The sequence below is a fragment of the Phyllobates terribilis genome, unplaced genomic scaffold, assembly GCF_046119375.1.
Source record: "Phyllobates terribilis strain yellow unplaced genomic scaffold, ASM4611937v1 Scaffold_1__5_contigs__length_1240528914, whole genome shotgun sequence".
Taxonomy (NCBI): domain Eukaryota; kingdom Metazoa; phylum Chordata; class Amphibia; order Anura; family Dendrobatidae; genus Phyllobates; species Phyllobates terribilis.
In genome coordinates this window covers 418,036,657-418,055,483 of record NW_027362761.1, presented here as the reverse complement: position 1 = coordinate 418,055,483, position 18,827 = coordinate 418,036,657, and positions in this window count along the sequence as shown.

Here is an 18,827-nt window from a genome sequence, read left to right as displayed (position 1 = left end):
GCTGATATTAATAGCCCAGGAAGGGTGCCATGAATATTGGCCCCCTCCCAGGCTAGAAACACCAGCCGTCAGCCGCCCCAGAAATGGCGCATCCATAGGATACGCCAATTCTGGCACTTAGCCTCGCTCTTCCCACTGCCCTGTAGCGGTGGCAGTGGGGTAATAGGGCTGGGGTTGATGTCAGCTTATAATGCCAGCTGACATCAAGCCCAGGTTAGTAATGGAGAGGCGTCTATAAGACACCCCCATTACTAACCCCATAGTCAAAGTTAAAAGAAAACACAAACACCCAGAATAAAGTCCTTTAATTGAAATAAAGACACAATCCTTTATTGTTCTAAATTAAACCATACTTACCACCACGCGCATTCCAGCTGAAGCCAACGATCTCCTGCAATAAAAGTAAAATAATAAAGCAACCTCATCCTTACCTTTCCATGGTTCCCAGGACAGCTTCAGCTCTGCTACATCGAGATGACAGGCTGGACCGCAGCAGAACGCTGCCATCCAGCCTGTCATCCCGCGGACACTGAGAAGCGCAGGCATGCTTGCGCTCCTCAGTGTCTCGCTGTGACGGCATCCAGATGAGCCGACAATGAACTCGGCTCACCTCATGCACGTCACTGACAGCGTGGGAGAATTCTCCTGCACTCAGCGCTTCAGCGTGAGAATTTTCCCACGCTGTCAGTGACGTGCATGAGGTGAGCCGAGTTCATTGAACATGAATGAGCTCACCTCATGCACGTCACTGACAGCGTGGGAAAATTCTCACGCTGAAGCGCTGAGTGCAGGAGAATTTTCCCACGCTGTCAGTGACGTGCATGAGGTGAGCTCATTCATGTCCATTGAACTCAGCTGACTTCATGTACGTCGCTGACAGCGTGGGAGAATTCTCACGCTGAAGCGCTGAGTGCAGGAGAATTCTTCCACGCTGTCAGTGACGTACATGAGGTGAGCTGAGTTCATTGGACATGACCTCGGCTCATCTGGATGCCGTCACAGCCAGACACTGAGGAGCGCAAGCATGCCTGCGCTTCTCAGTGTCTGCGGGATGACAGGCTGGATGGCAGCGTTCTGCTGCGGTCCAGCCTGTCATCTCGATGTAGCAGAGCTGAAGCTGTCGTGGGAACCATGGAAAGGTAAGGATGAGGTTGCTTTATTATTCTTCTTTTATTGCAGGAGATCGTTGGCTTCAGCTGGAATGGGTGTGACGGTAAGTATGGTTTAATTTAGAACAATAAAGAATTGTGTGTTTATTTCAATTAAAGGACTTTTTTCTGGGTGTTGTGTTTTTTTTACATACTTTACTAGAAATTCATAGTGGTCATGTCTAATATTGGCGTGACCCCATGAATTTCGGGCTTAGGGCCAGCTGATAATGCCAAGCTGGCCCTAACCCCTTTATTACCCAGTGAGCCACCGCACCAGGGCCCTGGATGAGTTGGGTACAGCGCCAGAAGATGGCGCTTCTATGAATGCGCCATTTTCCGGGGTGGCTGCGGACTGCAATTTGCAGCTGGGGGGACCCAGAAAGCTTGGGCCTCCCTGCGCTGCAGATTCCAGCCCCCAGCTGCCTAGTTGTACCTGGCTGGACACAAAAATAGGGCGAAGCCCCACGTATTTTTTTTTTAATTATTTCATGAAATTCATGAAATAATTAAGAAAAAAAGGGCTTCCCTATATTGTTGTGTCCGGCCAGGTACAAATAGGCAGCTGGTGGTTGGGGGCAGCCCGTTCCTGCCTGCTGTACCTGGCTGGACACAAATATAGTGCGAAGCCCCACGTCAATTTTTTTTTAAATTATTTCATGAACCTAGATGGTGGCCCGATTCTAACGCATCGGGTATTCTAGAATATGTATGCGGCAGACCCGGCGCAATCAGCAGAGCGGTGTTTAAATTTGGCGCCAAAATCGCTGACTGGTCGCGGCCAGCAACCGCGACCAATCAGCAAAGCGGTGTTGAAATTTGGCAACTATATCACTGATTGGTCACGGCCGGCGGTCGCGACTAATCAGTAGAGCAGGGTTTAAATTTTGCGCCAATAATGCTGATAGGTTGTGGTCGCGACCAATCAGCAAAGCGGTGTTTAAATTTGGCGCCAATAATGGTGATTGGTCACGACCTCGACCATTCAGCAGAGCGGTGTTTAAATTTGGCGGCAACAATGTTGATTAGTCGCGGCCGGCATCGCGACCAATCAGCAGAGCGGGGTTTAAATTTGGCGCCAATAATGCTGATTGGTCGCAATCGCCGGCCGCGACCAATCAGCAGAGCGGTGTTTAAATTTGGCGTCAAAATCGCTGATTGGTCGCGGAAGGCAACTGTGACCAATCAGCAGAGCGGGGTTTAAATTTGGCGCCAATACTGCTGATTGGTCGCGGCCGGCAACCGTGACCAATCAGCCGAGCAGGGTTTAAATTTGGCGCCAATACTACTGATTGGTCGCGGACGGCGACCGCGATCAATCAGCAGAGCGGTGTTTAAATTTGGCGCCAATAATGCTGATTAGTCGCGGCCGGCATCCGCGACCAATTAGCAGAGCGGGGTTTAAATTTGGCGCAAATCTCGCTGATTGGTCGCGGCTGGAGTCCGCGACCAATCAGCAGAGCGTTGTTTAAATTTGGCGCCAATCTCACTGATTGGACGCGTCTGGCGTCCGCGACCAATCAGCAGAGCGTTGTTTAAATTTGGCGCCAAGCTCGCTGATTGGTCGCGGCCGCTATTTAAATGTGGCGCCCAAATCGGTGATTGGTCGCGGGCAGCGTCCGCGATCAATCAGCAGAGCGGTGTTTAACTTTAGCGCCAAGATCACTGATTGGTCGCGTGCGGAGAGCGCGACCAATCAGCTAATCGTATTGGTGAGGACCGGGGAGCGCCGCTGCCTGGTCGGATACTTCCGTTGCGAGAAGCCGGGAGATGAGCGACTGCTCGCAGCAGAAGTATCTCGACCCGGAGCGCCGCTCCCCGGTCCTCCCTTCACACCCTAGCCGCTGATGTCCCCACAGTATCCGCATGGTGTTACAAAGATCCGGACATTTGTGTTAAAAATCGCTGATTGGTCGCTGGCGCTGCCCGCGACCAATCACCGATTTGGGCGCCAAATTTAAATATCGGCCGCAACCAATCACCAATCTTGGCTCCACATTTAAACACCGCTGTGCTGTGCCACATTTAAATAGCGTCCGCGACCAATCAGTACAGCGGTGTTAAAATGTGGAGCCAAGATGGGTGATTGGTCGCGGAGGATATTTAAATTTGGCGCCCAAATCGGTGATTGGTCGCGGCTGATATTTAAATGTGCCGCACAAATCGGTGATTGGTCGCCGTCTTGACCGCGACCAATCACTGATCTTGCCGCCAAAGTTAAACACTACTGTGCTGATTGGTCTCGGATGCTGCCCGCGACCAATCACAGATTTGTGCGCCAAATTTAAATATTGGCCGCGACCAATCACCGATCTTGGATCCACATTTAAACAACGCTGTGCTGATTGGTCGCGGCCGATATTTAAATGTGGCGCCCAAATCGGTGATTGGTCGCGGTCTTGGCGCGCGACCAATCACTGATCTTGCCGCCAAAGTTAAACACTACCGTGCTGATTGGTCGCGGACGCTGCCCGCGACCAATCACCGATTTGTGCGCCAAATTTAAATATCAGCCTCATGCACGTCACTGACAGCGTGGGAAAATTCTCCTGCACTCAGCGCTTCAGCGTGAGAATTCTCCCACGCTGTCAGTGACGTACATGAGGTGAGCTGAGTTCATTGGACATGAGCTCACCTCATGCACGTCACTGACAGCGTGGGAAAATTCTCACGCTGAAGCGCTGAGTGCAGGAGAATTCTCCCACGCTGTCAGTGACGTGCATGAGATGCGCCGAGTTCATTGGACATGAACTCGGCTCATCTTTATGCCGTCACAGAGAGACACTGAGGAGCGCAAGCAAGCCTGTGCTTCTCAGTGTCTGCGAGATGACAGGCTGGATGGCAGCGTTCTGCTGCGGTCCAGCCTGTCATCTCGATGTAGCAGAGCTGAAGCTGTCGTGGGAACCATGGAAAGGTAAGGATGAGGTTGCTTTATTATTTTTCTTTTATTGCAGGAGATCGTTGGCTTCAGCTGGAATGGGCGTGATGGTAAGTATGGTTTAATTTAGAACAATAAAGAATTGTGTGTTTATTTCAATTAAAGGACTTTATTCTGGGTGTTTGTGTTTTTTTTTTAACTTTGACTATGGGGTTAGTAATGGGGGTGTCTTATAGACGCCTCTCCATTACTAACCTGGGCTTGATGTCAGCTGGCATTATAAGCTGACATCAACCCCAGTCCTATTACCCCCTGCCACCGCACCAGGGCAGCGTGGAAGAGCGAGGCTAAGTGCCAGAATTGGCGCATCCTATGGATGCGCCATTTCTGGGGCGGCTGACGGCTGGTGTTTCTAGCCTGGGAGGGGGCCAATATTCATGGTACCCTTCCTGGGCTATTAATATCAGCCCCCAGCTGTCTGCCTAGCCTTTGCTAGCTATTAAAAAAGGGGGGAACCCACGTCATTTTTTTGGGGGGGTCCCCCATTTAAATAGCTAGTAAAGGCTAGGTATTCCGCTGAGGGCTGATATTAGTAGCCTGGGAAGCTCCGTGGGTATTACCCCCTTCCCAGGCTTCAAACATCTGCCCCAGCCGTCTGCTTAACCTCCGCTAGAGCCTAAAATTACGGGGACCCCCACGCCAATTTTTTTTTTAATAAATCCTTTATTTTAACACTAAATGACAAGTACAGTAATCAACACTGTCACTGTACTTCATATATATGTGACTGACATGTTTCTATCTATCTAATCTATGTGTGATGCTCTATCTTTCTGTTCTAAATTGTCGGGTACAGATGCTGAATTGCCGGCCGGCTTTTTTAAAGAGACGGTGCATGAAAACACTATTATTTTTTTAAATAAATCCTTTACACTAAATGACAAGTACAGTAACCAACACTATCACTGTACTTATTATATATGTGATTGGCATGTTTATATCTATCTATGTGTGATGCTCTATCTTTCTGTTATAAATTGTCGGGTACAGATGCTGAATTGCCGGCCGGCTTTTTTAAAGAGACGGTGCATGAAAACACTATTATTTTTTTAAATAAATGCTTTACACTAAATGACAAGTACAGTAAGCAACACTGTCACTGTGCTTCTTATATGTGTGACTGACATGTTTCTATCTATCTAATCTATGTGTGATGCTCTATTCCTTCTTGTCTAAATTGTCGGGTACCGGTGTATGCCGCTGCTGAATTGCTGGCCGGCTTTTTTAAAGAGACAGTGCATGAAAACACTATTATTTTTTTAAATAAATGCTTTACACTAAATGACAAGTACAGTAAGCAACACTGTCACTGTGCTTCTTATATGTGTGACTGACATGTTTCTATCTATCTAATCTATGTGTGATGCTCTATTCCTTCTTGTCTAAATTGTCGGGTACCGGTGTATGCCGCTGCTGAATTGCCGGCCGACTTTTTTAAAGAGAGCGTCTTCTGAGCAGTTTGTCAGCTTTTGGACACCTTTGAAGGTGTTTTCTATGTGTTTCTATGTGTTTTTGTTTGTCTGCCATTGGTTTTAATGGTGTTCGACGGTGTTCTAAGGTGTTCGACAAACAGTTCGACGAACAGTTCCTCGAACATCCCGGTGTTCGACGAACCGAACCGAACACTACGGGGGTGGCTCAACACTACTCCTAAATGACTCGGCTTGCTCCTTACCCCAGTGGATTGGGGATTTCTGCCTTTGGGGGACTGCCCTACCAGGAGGTCTTGCAGAGGAGCTGCTTTCTTGGTGTAGTCTTTTACAAACCTCCGGTAGTATCCTACTAGTCCCAAGAACTGACGCACCTCCTTGAGGTTCTTCGGCTCCAGACACTTCTGGATGGCAGTGACCTTCTCCGGGTCTGGTGCTACCCCTTCCGGACTGACAATGTGCCCCAGGTACTGTACCTTTCTCTTGAGCTGGTGGCACTTTGAGGGCTTCAACTTCATCCCGTACCGGGACAGTGACTCAAATACCTATGCCAGGTGTTTCAAGTGGTCCTCGTACGTTCTGGAGTACACTATCACGTCGTCCAGGTAAAGTAACACAGTCTCAAAGTTGCGGTGTCCCAGGCAGCACTCCATCAATTTCTGGAACGTTCCGGGGGCATTGCAGAGTCCAAACGGCATACTGTTGAACTCGCAGAGTCCCATCGGGGTTGTGAAGGCCGCCTTCTCCCGATCCTCCTCAGCCACAGCTACTTGCCAGTACCCACTAGTGGAGGTCAAGGGTGGAAAAGTAATTTGCAGACTTTAAGGCAGCTAGGGACTCCTCTATGCGTGGTTAAAGGTATGCATCTTTATGTGTAATGCGATTTACTTGACGGTAATCTACACACATTCTCATGCTCCCGTCCTTTTTCCTAACTAGCACTAGGGGAGCTGCCCAGGGACTACAACTATCCCTTATTACCCCCGCCTTCCTCATGTCTTGCAACATTTCCTTTGCCTTCTGGTAGTGTGCTGGTGGTATAGGCCTATAACGTTCTTTGATTGGGGGATGGTCGCCTGTGGGGATATGGTGTTGAACCCCCTTAATCCTCCCGAAGTCAAGTGGATGTTTACTGAACACCTGCGCGTATTCTTTAACCACCCGGTGTACACCCTGTTTTTGATGGGCAGGAGTGGTGTCTGTCCCAACATGGAGCTGTTGACACCAATCCTCCACCTGGATTGCAGGGTCATTATCCTCCACTTCAACTGGCGAGGTTAAGGACTCCACCTTGTGAATGCAGTTGTTATTTACAGCATGTAATTTGGCAACAGTGGCATAACGGGGCAATCTGACCTCATCTTCCCCACAATTGAGAAGATGGACGGGCACCCTCCCATTATGTACATCTACCACTCCTCTGGCGGTTAAGAGCGTGGGTCTATGCTCGAACCAAAGGGGTTCTACTACCGCCTGGTAGCTCTGTCCTCTAAGACCTATAGCAGCTCTACACCAGATGAGCATTTCACTCATTAGGGGGATGACAATGGGTATGGGGTCCGTCACCCGCACATTACTGATTTCACCATCTGTTAACCTTACTTGCTGTTGGTACATCAGGACTCGGATCTCATTCTGCAGTGCCCTCCTTTGTCTTTGTTTGGCAGTGTCAGCTATCTGTTGGAGCAAGAACACAACGTCTCCCAAACAGTTACCAACAATGTTAGTGCCAAGTACCATATACGGATTGGTGTCATCAGGATTAGTCTCTACTACAATTAGCCCCTGGTCCTTCAGCTCCACTCTCCCCACTTTTACAGTCACATTCTTAACCCCGATTAGGTTAAGGGGGAGTCCATTTGAGGCATAAACAGAAAGATTTGGAGCTGGCGGACTTAGGTCGTCCATGGACCAGAACCTCTTGTAGAGGACGTCAGGCATGATGGTTACCTGAGATCCTGTGTCCAGCAGAGCGTGCATTGGGATCCCGTCCTACACAATGGACAGGAGAGGTCTTCCTCCGACGAACCTGTTGTACCAGTCTGATGGGCCTGGTGAGTTTACTCCTGGGTGTCGGCCCTCGGCCCCAGGGTTTTCTCGTTTAAAGGACAATTCTGGGCGGTGTGTCCGGTCTTGCGGCAGCGGTAGCAGGTAGGGTCCTTCTGTGGACGGCGCTGGTCACTGATCCTCGTAGAGGGTGGTGTTGGCCTCCTCCTCCTTCGCATCCAGGGGACATCCTCAGGGCTATCGGCTAAAAGGATTTTCCCTCCTTCCTCGGGCTCCGTCCGCAGCTGCAGGGCACTCAGCACAGTGGTCAGGGTTTTACTCAACTGGTGCACTTCAGAGCGCAGACTGTCCAGTTCTTTAGGGGACGTTGCTGGAACCTTAGCTTCAGCAGCCACTGGGAAAAAGGTGGGTGTAGCAGGCACTGGGGTAGCCCCACCCTGGTAACATAGGATGGCATTTGTTTCCAGGGGCTGCAGTCCTTTTATAGCCATGTCCTTAAGATTGTCAAAAGTGGCATCTGGATGATCCAAGGACCACCAACGCACAGTCCTGCTCTCCTCTGGAGACCTCAGTCCCCGGACAAACTGTTCCTTCAGCATTTTGTTTTCATTTTCTATGCTGGTCGGACTAACCTGTTTCAGTGCCCGCAGGGCCCCTTGTAGACGCCAGGCGTAGTCCCGAACATTGTCCTCCGGCCGTTGGGAACAATTGTAGAACCTCATCCGGAGGTCCGACTCAGTAAGATCCTCAAAGACAGTCTGTAGCTTCTGAAAGATTGCGGACACTGACTCCTGGTCTGCGGCCGACCATGTTTCCACTTCCCGTTCCGCAGCACCAGTCAGTTGTCCTAATACAACAGCGGCTCTTTGCTTGCCTGTCATAGAATACATGTCTAAGATACCGCATATCTTCCGTTTGAATCCAGACAGGGTATCTGGTTTGCCGTTGTACTGGGGGAGCCACTTTGCTCCAGGAATGTATGGTAGAGTTATGGGAATGACAGGGGTTACAGGCGCTGCTGGTGGAGCGGCCGCCTCGGCCTGCTCGGCGTCGGGCGCGGGTTGAACATCAGGGCCGTTAACCGGTATTCCGGCGTTGTGCTGTTCGTCGGACATTCTGGCGCCCCCTTAGCTAACCGTGGCCTATCTTCTAGTTTTTCTTCCGGTAGGCCGTAGCTCCGCAGGTGACGGTCATCTTCAGGTCAGGACCTTGCGTCGCTTGCGTCCTACGTCAGAGCGTTCAGCGACGCTCCTTCCAGGACCTGCCGCTTCCTGGTTTGACGTCGAGGCGTGAGGCGTGAGGCGTGTCCGGGGCTTCGCGCTCTTTTTCAGATACGCCCCTCAGTTTCCCGCAGTTACGCCCTTCTTCTCGCTCGGCGGTGCAACAATGGCGGCACTCTTCACCACAGTCAAATATACAGTTCACATCAATAAAGGCGCACAGTACCCGGTGGCAGCAGGCATAACACTCCGTCGTTGCAGCGGGCACGCGTATCCTGTTCGTGACCCCAGGAGAGAGATGACTAGCCCAGGGGATGGGGATGACTCGGTACCCGGGCCTTTGCCTGGCCTTGGGGATGTCGCGGTGGTCGGCTCCCGGGCCCGTACCCTGGGGTCACTCTTTAAAAAGGGGCTAATAGGATTCTTAGTTTTATTAAAGTTTGTGACGCCACCTGTGGCTTCTGGTGAGAATCACCAGCGCTGCGCAGTCCACTGAGGCCGGTGATAAGGCAGCTCCATGGTATATCTCCCCACAGGTGGAGCTGGGCCTCAGGGCAGCGTACGGAGAGGGGGGTGAAGGACAGGTGAGACCCAGCCGGGTCAGAGCAAGAACAGGGACAGACACGATAGTCACTTCAGTACCTTTAACTGATGGAAATTCAGGCACTTCCCGGAGCACTGTAGGGTGAAGGGTGCATATCAGGATCCTCCCCAATGAGCGGGTGTAGGGCCTCCTGTTACTTGCCTCTGCGTAGTAAGTTTCTGACCTGCCTGGAGCTAGGCCTAACTTTGTCTCCGTCCTGCGCTGGCTGACCTTGTGGTAGGGCCTTTCTTGGAATACACGCTCCTCAGCTTGCGGGGCCTATGTGTTTCCTGGCTCTGTTACGTATCAGCACTTTAGCGATCCTGGGACCTGTAGTTCTCCGGGGATTCCGGTTATGCCTTACTGGGTCATAGAGATCCCGGTAAGCTCGGATCCAGTGTCCGGTAAATTCTTCCGGGTGAGCTAGTTAAGCTCCTCTGCCCCCTATGTACTAACTCTCCACTCACCTTCAGCCTACTCGGGCCCTCACTAGGCTACTCACACTAACGGCAGCTTGCCGCGCTTCACCGATCTTATGGCGCCGGCACACCTAAAGCTCACTATTCTGAGCTACAACTGAGTCTGGACCGTGCTCCACTGCAGACTGACCTCTCTCAGGCTTCTCTACTGCAGGAACTCTCTCAACAGACTTGGCTCTCTGTCGACTCCAGACTGAACTGCCTGGCTCCACCTTCCCTATTTATATCCCTAACGGGCTCCCTCTGCTCGTCTGGGGTGGAAGGTGGAGATGTGTGAATGTTTATGGGGGCCTCTTGTGGAGGAATTCATCAATGCACTCTTCTAAGATCTGTGATACCAAGCGCAGCTGGGCGTCACATATGCGTATCACATACATGTGGTCACATGACTGTTCGGTCTTGCCACAGACACCGGAGAATTCTCACATCACGTGGTGCCCGATGTGAGTATTCGCAATTCTGCAGTCACATTCAGTGACTACAGACTTTTGTGAAAAGCCTGGAAACCTGTCACGCTTCTGCCAGAAGCAAGATGGCATACAGTGAGATGAAAGGGAAGGGGAGCCCTGACACTATGTAAAGATTAAAGTGGGACACCCCTGACACTTGCCCTACGCAACCCTAAGCTCCCTAGTGTCCCTAGATGGGTTTTTTAACCACATGCGGCGATCACGTTCTCATCCCTGTCTTACCCTGAGAATGACCCTGACTAATGCATAGAGCAGCAGGAACGCTAAGATGAAGGCACACAGGTAAACAGACATGAATAAAAGAAACAGCAATCACTCAATGTGCTCCCAGACTAGAGTAAAGGTGAAGGGGAAGGAAAAGGTGAGGCTAACCAAATAGGAGATAAGGTAAAGAAGACACTCAAACAAACTTCCAAACAGATATATACAGAGGCGACTCCTAGACGACCTCTCTTCACACGGCTCACACCTCCAGCTCCAAATCAGGTTATAGCAAGCTATCATTGGCATCTAATCAAACTAAGACAAGAGGGGAGTGAAGAAATCAGAACAGCTGATATAACTCAGGATGGAGAGCTCTAGGAGATAAACAGAACTGTTTAATTCTGGCTGCATCATAACAAGGGAAATCAGCACAGCTAATTGGAAGGCAAAGAAGATTCCACCAGTTCAGGTGCATGTGTAGCCAGACGCCACAATCTTCTAACCCCTCTCTGTCATGGTATCCTCATGACAAGACCCCTTTAAATAGGAGCTGATGTTATTTAATTGAGTAGTAACTGAGATTCTGTCCTCAGCAATGACCACAACATAATAAATGGAGTTGTGCTGTTCTGGCTTCTTTCACTTTTTCCTTCAAGGGCAAAAAATAACTGATAAAATGAGGCCATGACTCAGACTTAAATAGAACCTGTAAGTAGGATTTTGGATAGTAAAGACATGGCTAGAATAGCGTGTTGGGGCCTGGCGCCATTCTAGGGGTAGAAGACGAACAAAGGTAATTTATAAGTTCACATATTTTTACCTACCTGGCAGGGCCGGCGTCAGCACCCGGCGCACCCGGGCAAGTGCCAGGGCCCTGAGCAGGCGGAGGGGCCCACTGCCATTGGGCACCCGCCGCGCTATGGGACCCGTGAGCGGTGCGGTGCCGGTGTCAGCGCCCCGCCCCGCTTGCTCAGGGCCCCGACAGTCGGCACAATACTTACCCATGCCTCTGCAGCGTCTTCCGCGTCCTCTGACTGTGACGTCTCAGGTCAGAGGGCGAGGTGATGTCTTTACACCATACGCGCTCTCTCCTGACCTGTCACAGTGCAGAGCAGGAGACGCTGGAGTCCGGAGCAGCGCTAGCAGCAGGTAAGAAGTGAGGTGAGTATGGGATTTTTTTATTTTTTTCATGTATGGGGGCATGGGGCATTATATGGTGGGGGGGTGACATCCTGCATGGGGCATTATAAGGGAGGGGGGTGTGACATCCTGCATGGGGCATTAATTATAAGGTGAGGGGGGTGCGACATCCTGTATGGGGCATTATAAGAGGGGGAGGGAGGAAGTGACATCCTGCATGGGGCATTATAAGGGGGGGTGACACCCTGCATGGGGCATTATAAGGAGGGTGGGTGGGTGACATACTGCATGGGGCATTATAAGGGAGGGGGTGGTCTGACATCCTGCATGGGGCATTAAAGGGGGGGAAGTGACATCCTGCAAGGGGCATTATATGGGGGGGAGAGGTGACATCCTGCATGGGACATTATATGGAGGGGGGAGAGGTGACATCCTGCATAGGGCATTAAAAGGGGGGGTGACATCCTGCATAGGGCATTATAAGGGGGGTGACATCCTGCATGGGGCATTATAAGGAGGGAACAGCCTGCATGGAGCGTTATATGGGGGCCAGTATTCTGTATGGAGCGTTATATTGGGACCAGTATCCTTTATGGAGCGTTATATGGAGACCAGTATCCTGTATGGAGCTTTATATGGGGACTAGTATCCTGTATGGAGCATTTTATGGGGGCCAGTATTCTGTATGGAGCGTTATATGGGGACCAGTATCCTGTATGGAGCGTTATATGGGGATCAGTATCCTGTATGGAGCTTTATATGGGGACCAGTATCCTGTATGGAGCATTTTATGGGGGCCAGTATTCTGTATGGAGCTTTATATGGGGACCAGTATCCTGTATGGAGCGATATATGGGGGTCAGTATCCTGTATGGGGCATTATATGGGGGCTAGTATCCTGTATGGAGCATTTTATGGGGGTCAATATCCTGTATGGAGCATTATATGGGGTCCATTATACTGTATGGAGGACTATACTCTCCGGTCTGCACTGTGCGCTGTGAGGATTCGCCGGTTTCTGAGCTATTGTAGAATTTACAATAGATATCGCTCATGTAATGTAGTAAGTGAAATCTTTGCATTGTACTATATATACTGTATATATATTTCTCTGTGGTATCTGTGCATCATGAATCATGGTATGTGCTAAAGGGGCCCACTGAGACTCTTTCGCCCAGGGCCCACAAAAACGTGGAGCCGGCCCTGCTACCTGGGTTTCACTGATGATGTTGTTGCTGGACTGGATGCTGTTCTTGGTCTTCTCTTGTCAGTCTGATTATTTGCCGGCCTCTTTACTTGCCTCCAGTCTTGGACTGACAGGTAGCTTCTTTTTCAATGACCTGTCTTCCCTGGCCAAAATCTCGCACAGCCACCATCAATGTCACTGCAGTTCATGAGCAGATCAATTACTCGGCTCAATTACGTAATGTGTAAGTTACAACACATGCGCCTCCCCCATCAAGGATGGCAGCTTTGTGAGATTGTGGTTTCTTCATAAAATGTGTCAATTTGATCTGCATTAAAGTGTGATTATAGCTACAGTTATGGCCGAAAGTGTTGGCACCCTTGATATTTTTCTCTTCAAAAATTATTGCAATTACACATTTTGTTATACACATTTCATTTTCTTTGTGTGTATTGAAACAACGCAAAAAAAAAAAAAAACAGAGGGAAAAAAGGCAAATTGGACATAATTTCACACAAAACCCCCAAAAATGGGGAGGACAAAATTATTGGTACTCTCCACTTAATACTTGGTTGCACATCCTTTGGGATAAATAACTGCAATCAATCGCTTCCTATAACCATCAACAACTTCTTACACCTCTCAACTTGAATTTTGGACCACTCTTCTTTTGCAAATCGTTCTAATTTTTGAATGGTGCCTTTTCCCAACAGCAATTTTAAGGTCCCTCCATATGTGTTCAAACTTCAGAACTCTCCAGCGCTTTGTTTCCATCCATTTCTGGGTGCTTCATGTTTGTCCTGCTGGAAGACCCATGACCTAGGATGCAAACTTAGGGCACTACATTGCCACCCACAACTCTTTGGTAATCTTATGATTTCATGATGCCTTGCACACAGGCAAGGCACCAAGTGCCAGAGGCAGCAAAACAACCCCAAAACATCTTTGAACCTCCCCCATATTTGACTGTAGGTACTGTGTTCTTTTCTTTGTAGACCTCATTCCATTTTTGGTAAACAGTAGAATGATGTGCTTTACCAAAAATCTCTATCTTGGTCTCATCTGTCCACAAGATGCTTTCCAGAAGGATTTTGGCTTACCCACATACATTTTGGCAAACTGCAACCTTGCTTTTTTATGTCTCTGTGTCAGAAGTGGAGTCCTCCTGGGTATCCTGCCATAGCGTTTAATTTCATTCAAATGTTGATGGATAGTTTGCGCTGACACTGATGCACCCTGAGCATGCAGGACAGCTTGAATTTCTTTGGAACTTGATTGGGGCTGCTTATCCACCATCCGGACTCTCCTGCTTTGCAAGCTTTCATAAATTGTTCTCTTCCCTAATCGTCCAAGGAGATTAGCTACAGTTCCATGGATTGTAAACTTTTTAAATATGTTGCACACCGTCAACAAAGGAACATCAAGATCTCTGGAGATGGACTTGTAATACTGAAATTGTTGATATTGTTCAACAATTTTGGTTCTCAAGTCCTCAGACAGTTTTCTTCTCTGCTTTTTGCTCTCCATGCTTAGTGTGGCACACACAGACACACAATGCAAAGATTGAGTCAACTTCTCTCCTTTTAATCCGGTTTCAGGTGTGATATTCATATGGCCTACATCTGTTACTTGCCACAGGCGAGTTTAAAAGAGCATCACATGCTTGAAACAAAGTTGTTTACCCACAATTTTGGAAAGATGCAAATAATTTTGTCCGGACCATTTTTTTGGTTTATGTGAAATTATGTCCAATTTGCCTTTTTTGCCTGTTTTGTTGTGTTGTTCCAATATACACAAAGGAAATGAACATGTGTATAACAAAACATGTGTAATTGCAATACTTTTCCAGGAGAAATACTTCATTTTCTGGAACTATTTCAAGAGTACCAACACTTTTGGCCATGACTGTTTGTCTTTACTTTACAATCCAGAATCCGGCTGATAAGTGCTCTTTAAACTAAAGTCGCATTTAGATGAGCTAACATCAGCCATTAAATGACTGCTGATCATAGGCGATAGGCAAACGTTTACTGTCCTGTTTAGACAAGCCAACCAGAATTCTATGAGCACAGAACTATTGTTAATTAGATAATTCTGTGCGCATCAAATATCACTATCCGATACATATCACGTGTTCATACTGACAATACGCTGACGAAAACGAAGATTCAATCACACCAGAGTTTTGCTTGTTTGAAAGGTAATTGATGGTACAGTATGTTTGCACAAGCAGATTATTACTGAGCTCGAATTCTAACAAACACCTTACCGCGATTATCAGCTCATGTAAATGTGCCTTTAACCAATTTTACTAATTGAATAAATGTAGGGAGACAAAACAAGCATTTCCAGAGATAACTATAAACACTTGTTCTATAAAAAAAAATGATGGAATATTGTGCAATTGCACACCCCTCCTGTGTTTATTAGGCACAACAGCTCTTCAGCACCTATAGTTGTGTTTGCTCAGCTTAACTCCTTCCTGACATGCGTTGATCTGTGTTCCCACAAAGAGTAGTATACAGTGAAGGAAATAAGTATTTGATCCATTGCTGTTTTTGTAAGTTTGCCCACTGACAAAGACAAGAACAGTCTATAAATTTAAGGATAAGTTAATTTTAACAGTGCGTGATAGAATATCCCAAAAAAAATCAAGAAAATCACATTGTATAAATTAAACTTTTTTGCATTTTGCAGTGAGAAATAAGTATTTGATCCCTCTGGCAAACAACACCTAATACTTGGTGGCAAAAACCCTTGTTGGCAAGCACAGCAGTCAGACGTTTTTTGTAGTTGATGATGAGGGTTGCACATATGTCAGGAGGAATTTTGGCCCACTCCTCTTTGCAGATCATCTCTAAATCATTAAGATTTTGAGGCTGCCGCTTGGCAACTCAGAGCTTCAACTCCCTCCACACGTTTTCTATGGGATTAAGGTCTGGAGACTGGCTAGGCCACTCCATGACCTTACTGTGCTTCTTTTGAGCCACTCCTTTGTTGCCTTTGCTGTATGTTTTGGGTCATTGTCTTGCTGGAAGACCCAGCCATGACCCATCTTCAATGCTCTTACTGAGGGAAGGTGTTTGTTGGCCAAAATCTCGCGATACATGACCCCATCCATCGTCCCTTCAGTACGTTGCAGTCGTCATGTCCTCTTTGCAGAAAATCACCCCCAAAGTATAATGTTTCCCCCACCATGCTTCACGGTTGGGACAATGTTCTTAGGGTTGTACTCATTAATGCCAAAGAGCTCAATTTTTGTTCATCTGACCACAGCACCTTCTCCAAATAACTCACAGAATCATCCAAGTGGTCATTTGCAAACTTTAGACGGGTCTGCACATGTGCCTTCTTGAGCAGGGGGACCTTGCAGGCACTATAGGATTTTAAACCTTTAAGGCGTGTTACCAATGGTTTTCTTGGTAACTGTGGTCCGAGCTGCCTTGAGATCATTAACAAGTTCCCCCCGTGTAGTTTTAGGCTGATCTCTTACCTTCCTCATGATCAGTGATACCTCACGAGGTGAGATTTGCATGGAGCACTAGATCGATGTCGATTGACATTCATTTTGTATTTCTTCCATTTTCTTACTATTGCACCAACAGTTGTCTCCTTCTCACCCAGAGTTTTAATTATGGTTTTGTAGCCCATTCCAGCTTTGTGCAGGTCTATGATCTTGTCCCTGACATCCTTAGAAAGCTATTTGGTTTTGCCCATGTTGTAGAGGTTAGAGTCTGACTGATTAATTGAGTCTGTGAACAGGAGTCTGCTGATTTTATCCATGGTTACCCACGATCCCAAGATGGCCACGGGGTCCTTCAGGTAAGGTGGCCTGTCAGCGCCTGCTAAGAGAGCATGAGCTGAGACTCCTCCTCCCTGCCTGTCAGATGCTGATCTGATGCTCTGCAGTGCAGAAGTATTGCAGAGTATTAGATCAGTAATCAGGGCAGGGAAAGTTGAAGTCCCATAGTAGGACAATGTAAAAAGTAAAAAAAAGTTAATAAAAATCATAAAAATCTTTAAAAAAAAAATCACAAAATAAAGAACAAAGAAAAAGAAAAAATATGAATCCAATAAATACATTTGTGTAAAAAAAAAAGTACACATATTTAGTATCAACAACACATTAACAGAGCACTCATAATGTCTCCATTAAAATGAGGCATACATTAATTGTTAGAATTTTTTATTTTTATTATGAATAAATATAAAAACATATAGAAAATAAGCAAAGGTATCAAAGAATGTAGCAATCAGGTAGCACAGCAGGTAAAAAAAGGGTTTTTTTGTTTATTATTCTTCCCTTGATTAGATTCAGTTCTAAAGTTTTAATATACTGATAAATGTCGTAGAGGAATATGCTAAAATAATTTTGAAAGTGCCAGTGCTTTTATATCATAAAGTATCAATACTCCCTATAATTAATAGCAGCAAGAAAAAAATAATGAAAAGTGCAAAGTGCCAGTATACAGTACAGACCAAAAGTTTGGACACACCTTCTCATTTAAAGATTTTTCTGTATTTTCATGACTATGAAAATTGTACATTCACACTGAAGGCATCAAAACTATGAATTAACACATGTGGAATTATATACTTAACAAAAAAGTGTGAAACAACTGAAAATATGTCTTATATTCTAGGTTCTTCAAAGTAGCCACCTTTTTCTTTGATGACTGCTTTGCACACTCTTGGCATTCTCTTGATGAGCTTCAAGAGGTAGTCACCGGAAATGGTCTTCCAACAATCTTGAAGGAGTTCCCAGAGATGCTTAGCACTTGTTGGCACTTTTGCCTTCCCTCTGTGGTCCAGCTCACCCCAAACCATCTCGATTGGGTTCAGGTCTGGTGACTGTGGAGGCCAGGTCATCCGGCGTAGCACCCCATCACTCTCCTTCTTGGTCAAATAGCCCTTACACAGCCTGGAGGTGTGTTTGGGGTCATTGTCCTGTTGAAAAATAAATGATGGTCCAACTAAACGCAAACCGGATGAAATAGCATGCCGCTGCAAGATGCTGTGGTAGCCATGCTGGTTCAGTATGCCTTCAATTTTGAATAAATCCCCAACAGTGTCACCAGCAAAGCACCCCCACACCATCACACCTCCTCCTCCATGCTTCATGGTGGGAACCAGGCATGTAGAGCCATCCGTTCACCTTTTCTGCATCGCACAAAGACACGGTGGTTGAAACCAAAGATCTCAAATTTGAACTCATCAGACCAAAGCACAGATTTCCACTGATCTAATGTCCATTCCTTGTGTTCTTTAGCCCAAACAAGTCTCTTCTGCTTGTTGCCTGTCCTTAGCAGTGGTTTCCTAACAGCTATTTTACCATGAAGGTCTGCTGCACAAAGTCTCCTCTTAACAGTTGTTGAAGAGATGTGTCTGCTGCTAGAACTCTTGAGTGGCATTGACCCGGTCTCTAATCTGAGCTGCTGTTAACCTGCGATTTCTGAGGCTGGTGACTCGGATATACTTATCCTCAGAAGCAGAGGTGACTCTTTGTCTTCCTTTCCTCGGGCGGTCCTCATGTGAGCCAGTTTCTTTGTAGCGATTGATGGTTTTTGCAACTGCACTTGGGGACACTTTCAAAGTTTTCCCAATTTTTCGCACTGACTGACCTTCATTTCTTAAAGTAATGATGGCCACTCATTTTTCTTTACTTAGCTGCTTTTTGCTTGCCATAATACAAATTCTAACAGTCTATTCAGTAGGACTATCAGCAGAGTATCGACAAGACTTCTGCACAACACAACTGATGGTCCCAACCCCATTTATAAGGCAAGAAATCCCACTTATTAAACCTGACAGGGCACACCTGTGAAGTGAAAACCTTTTCCGGTGACTACCTCTTGAAGCTCATCAAGAGAATGCCAAGAGTGTGAAAAGCAGTCATCAAAGCAAAAGGTGGCTACTTTGAAGAACCTAGAATATAAGACATATTTTCAGTTGTTTCACACTTTTTTGTTAAGTATATAATTCCACATGTGTTAATTCATAGTTTTGATGCCTTCAGTGTGAA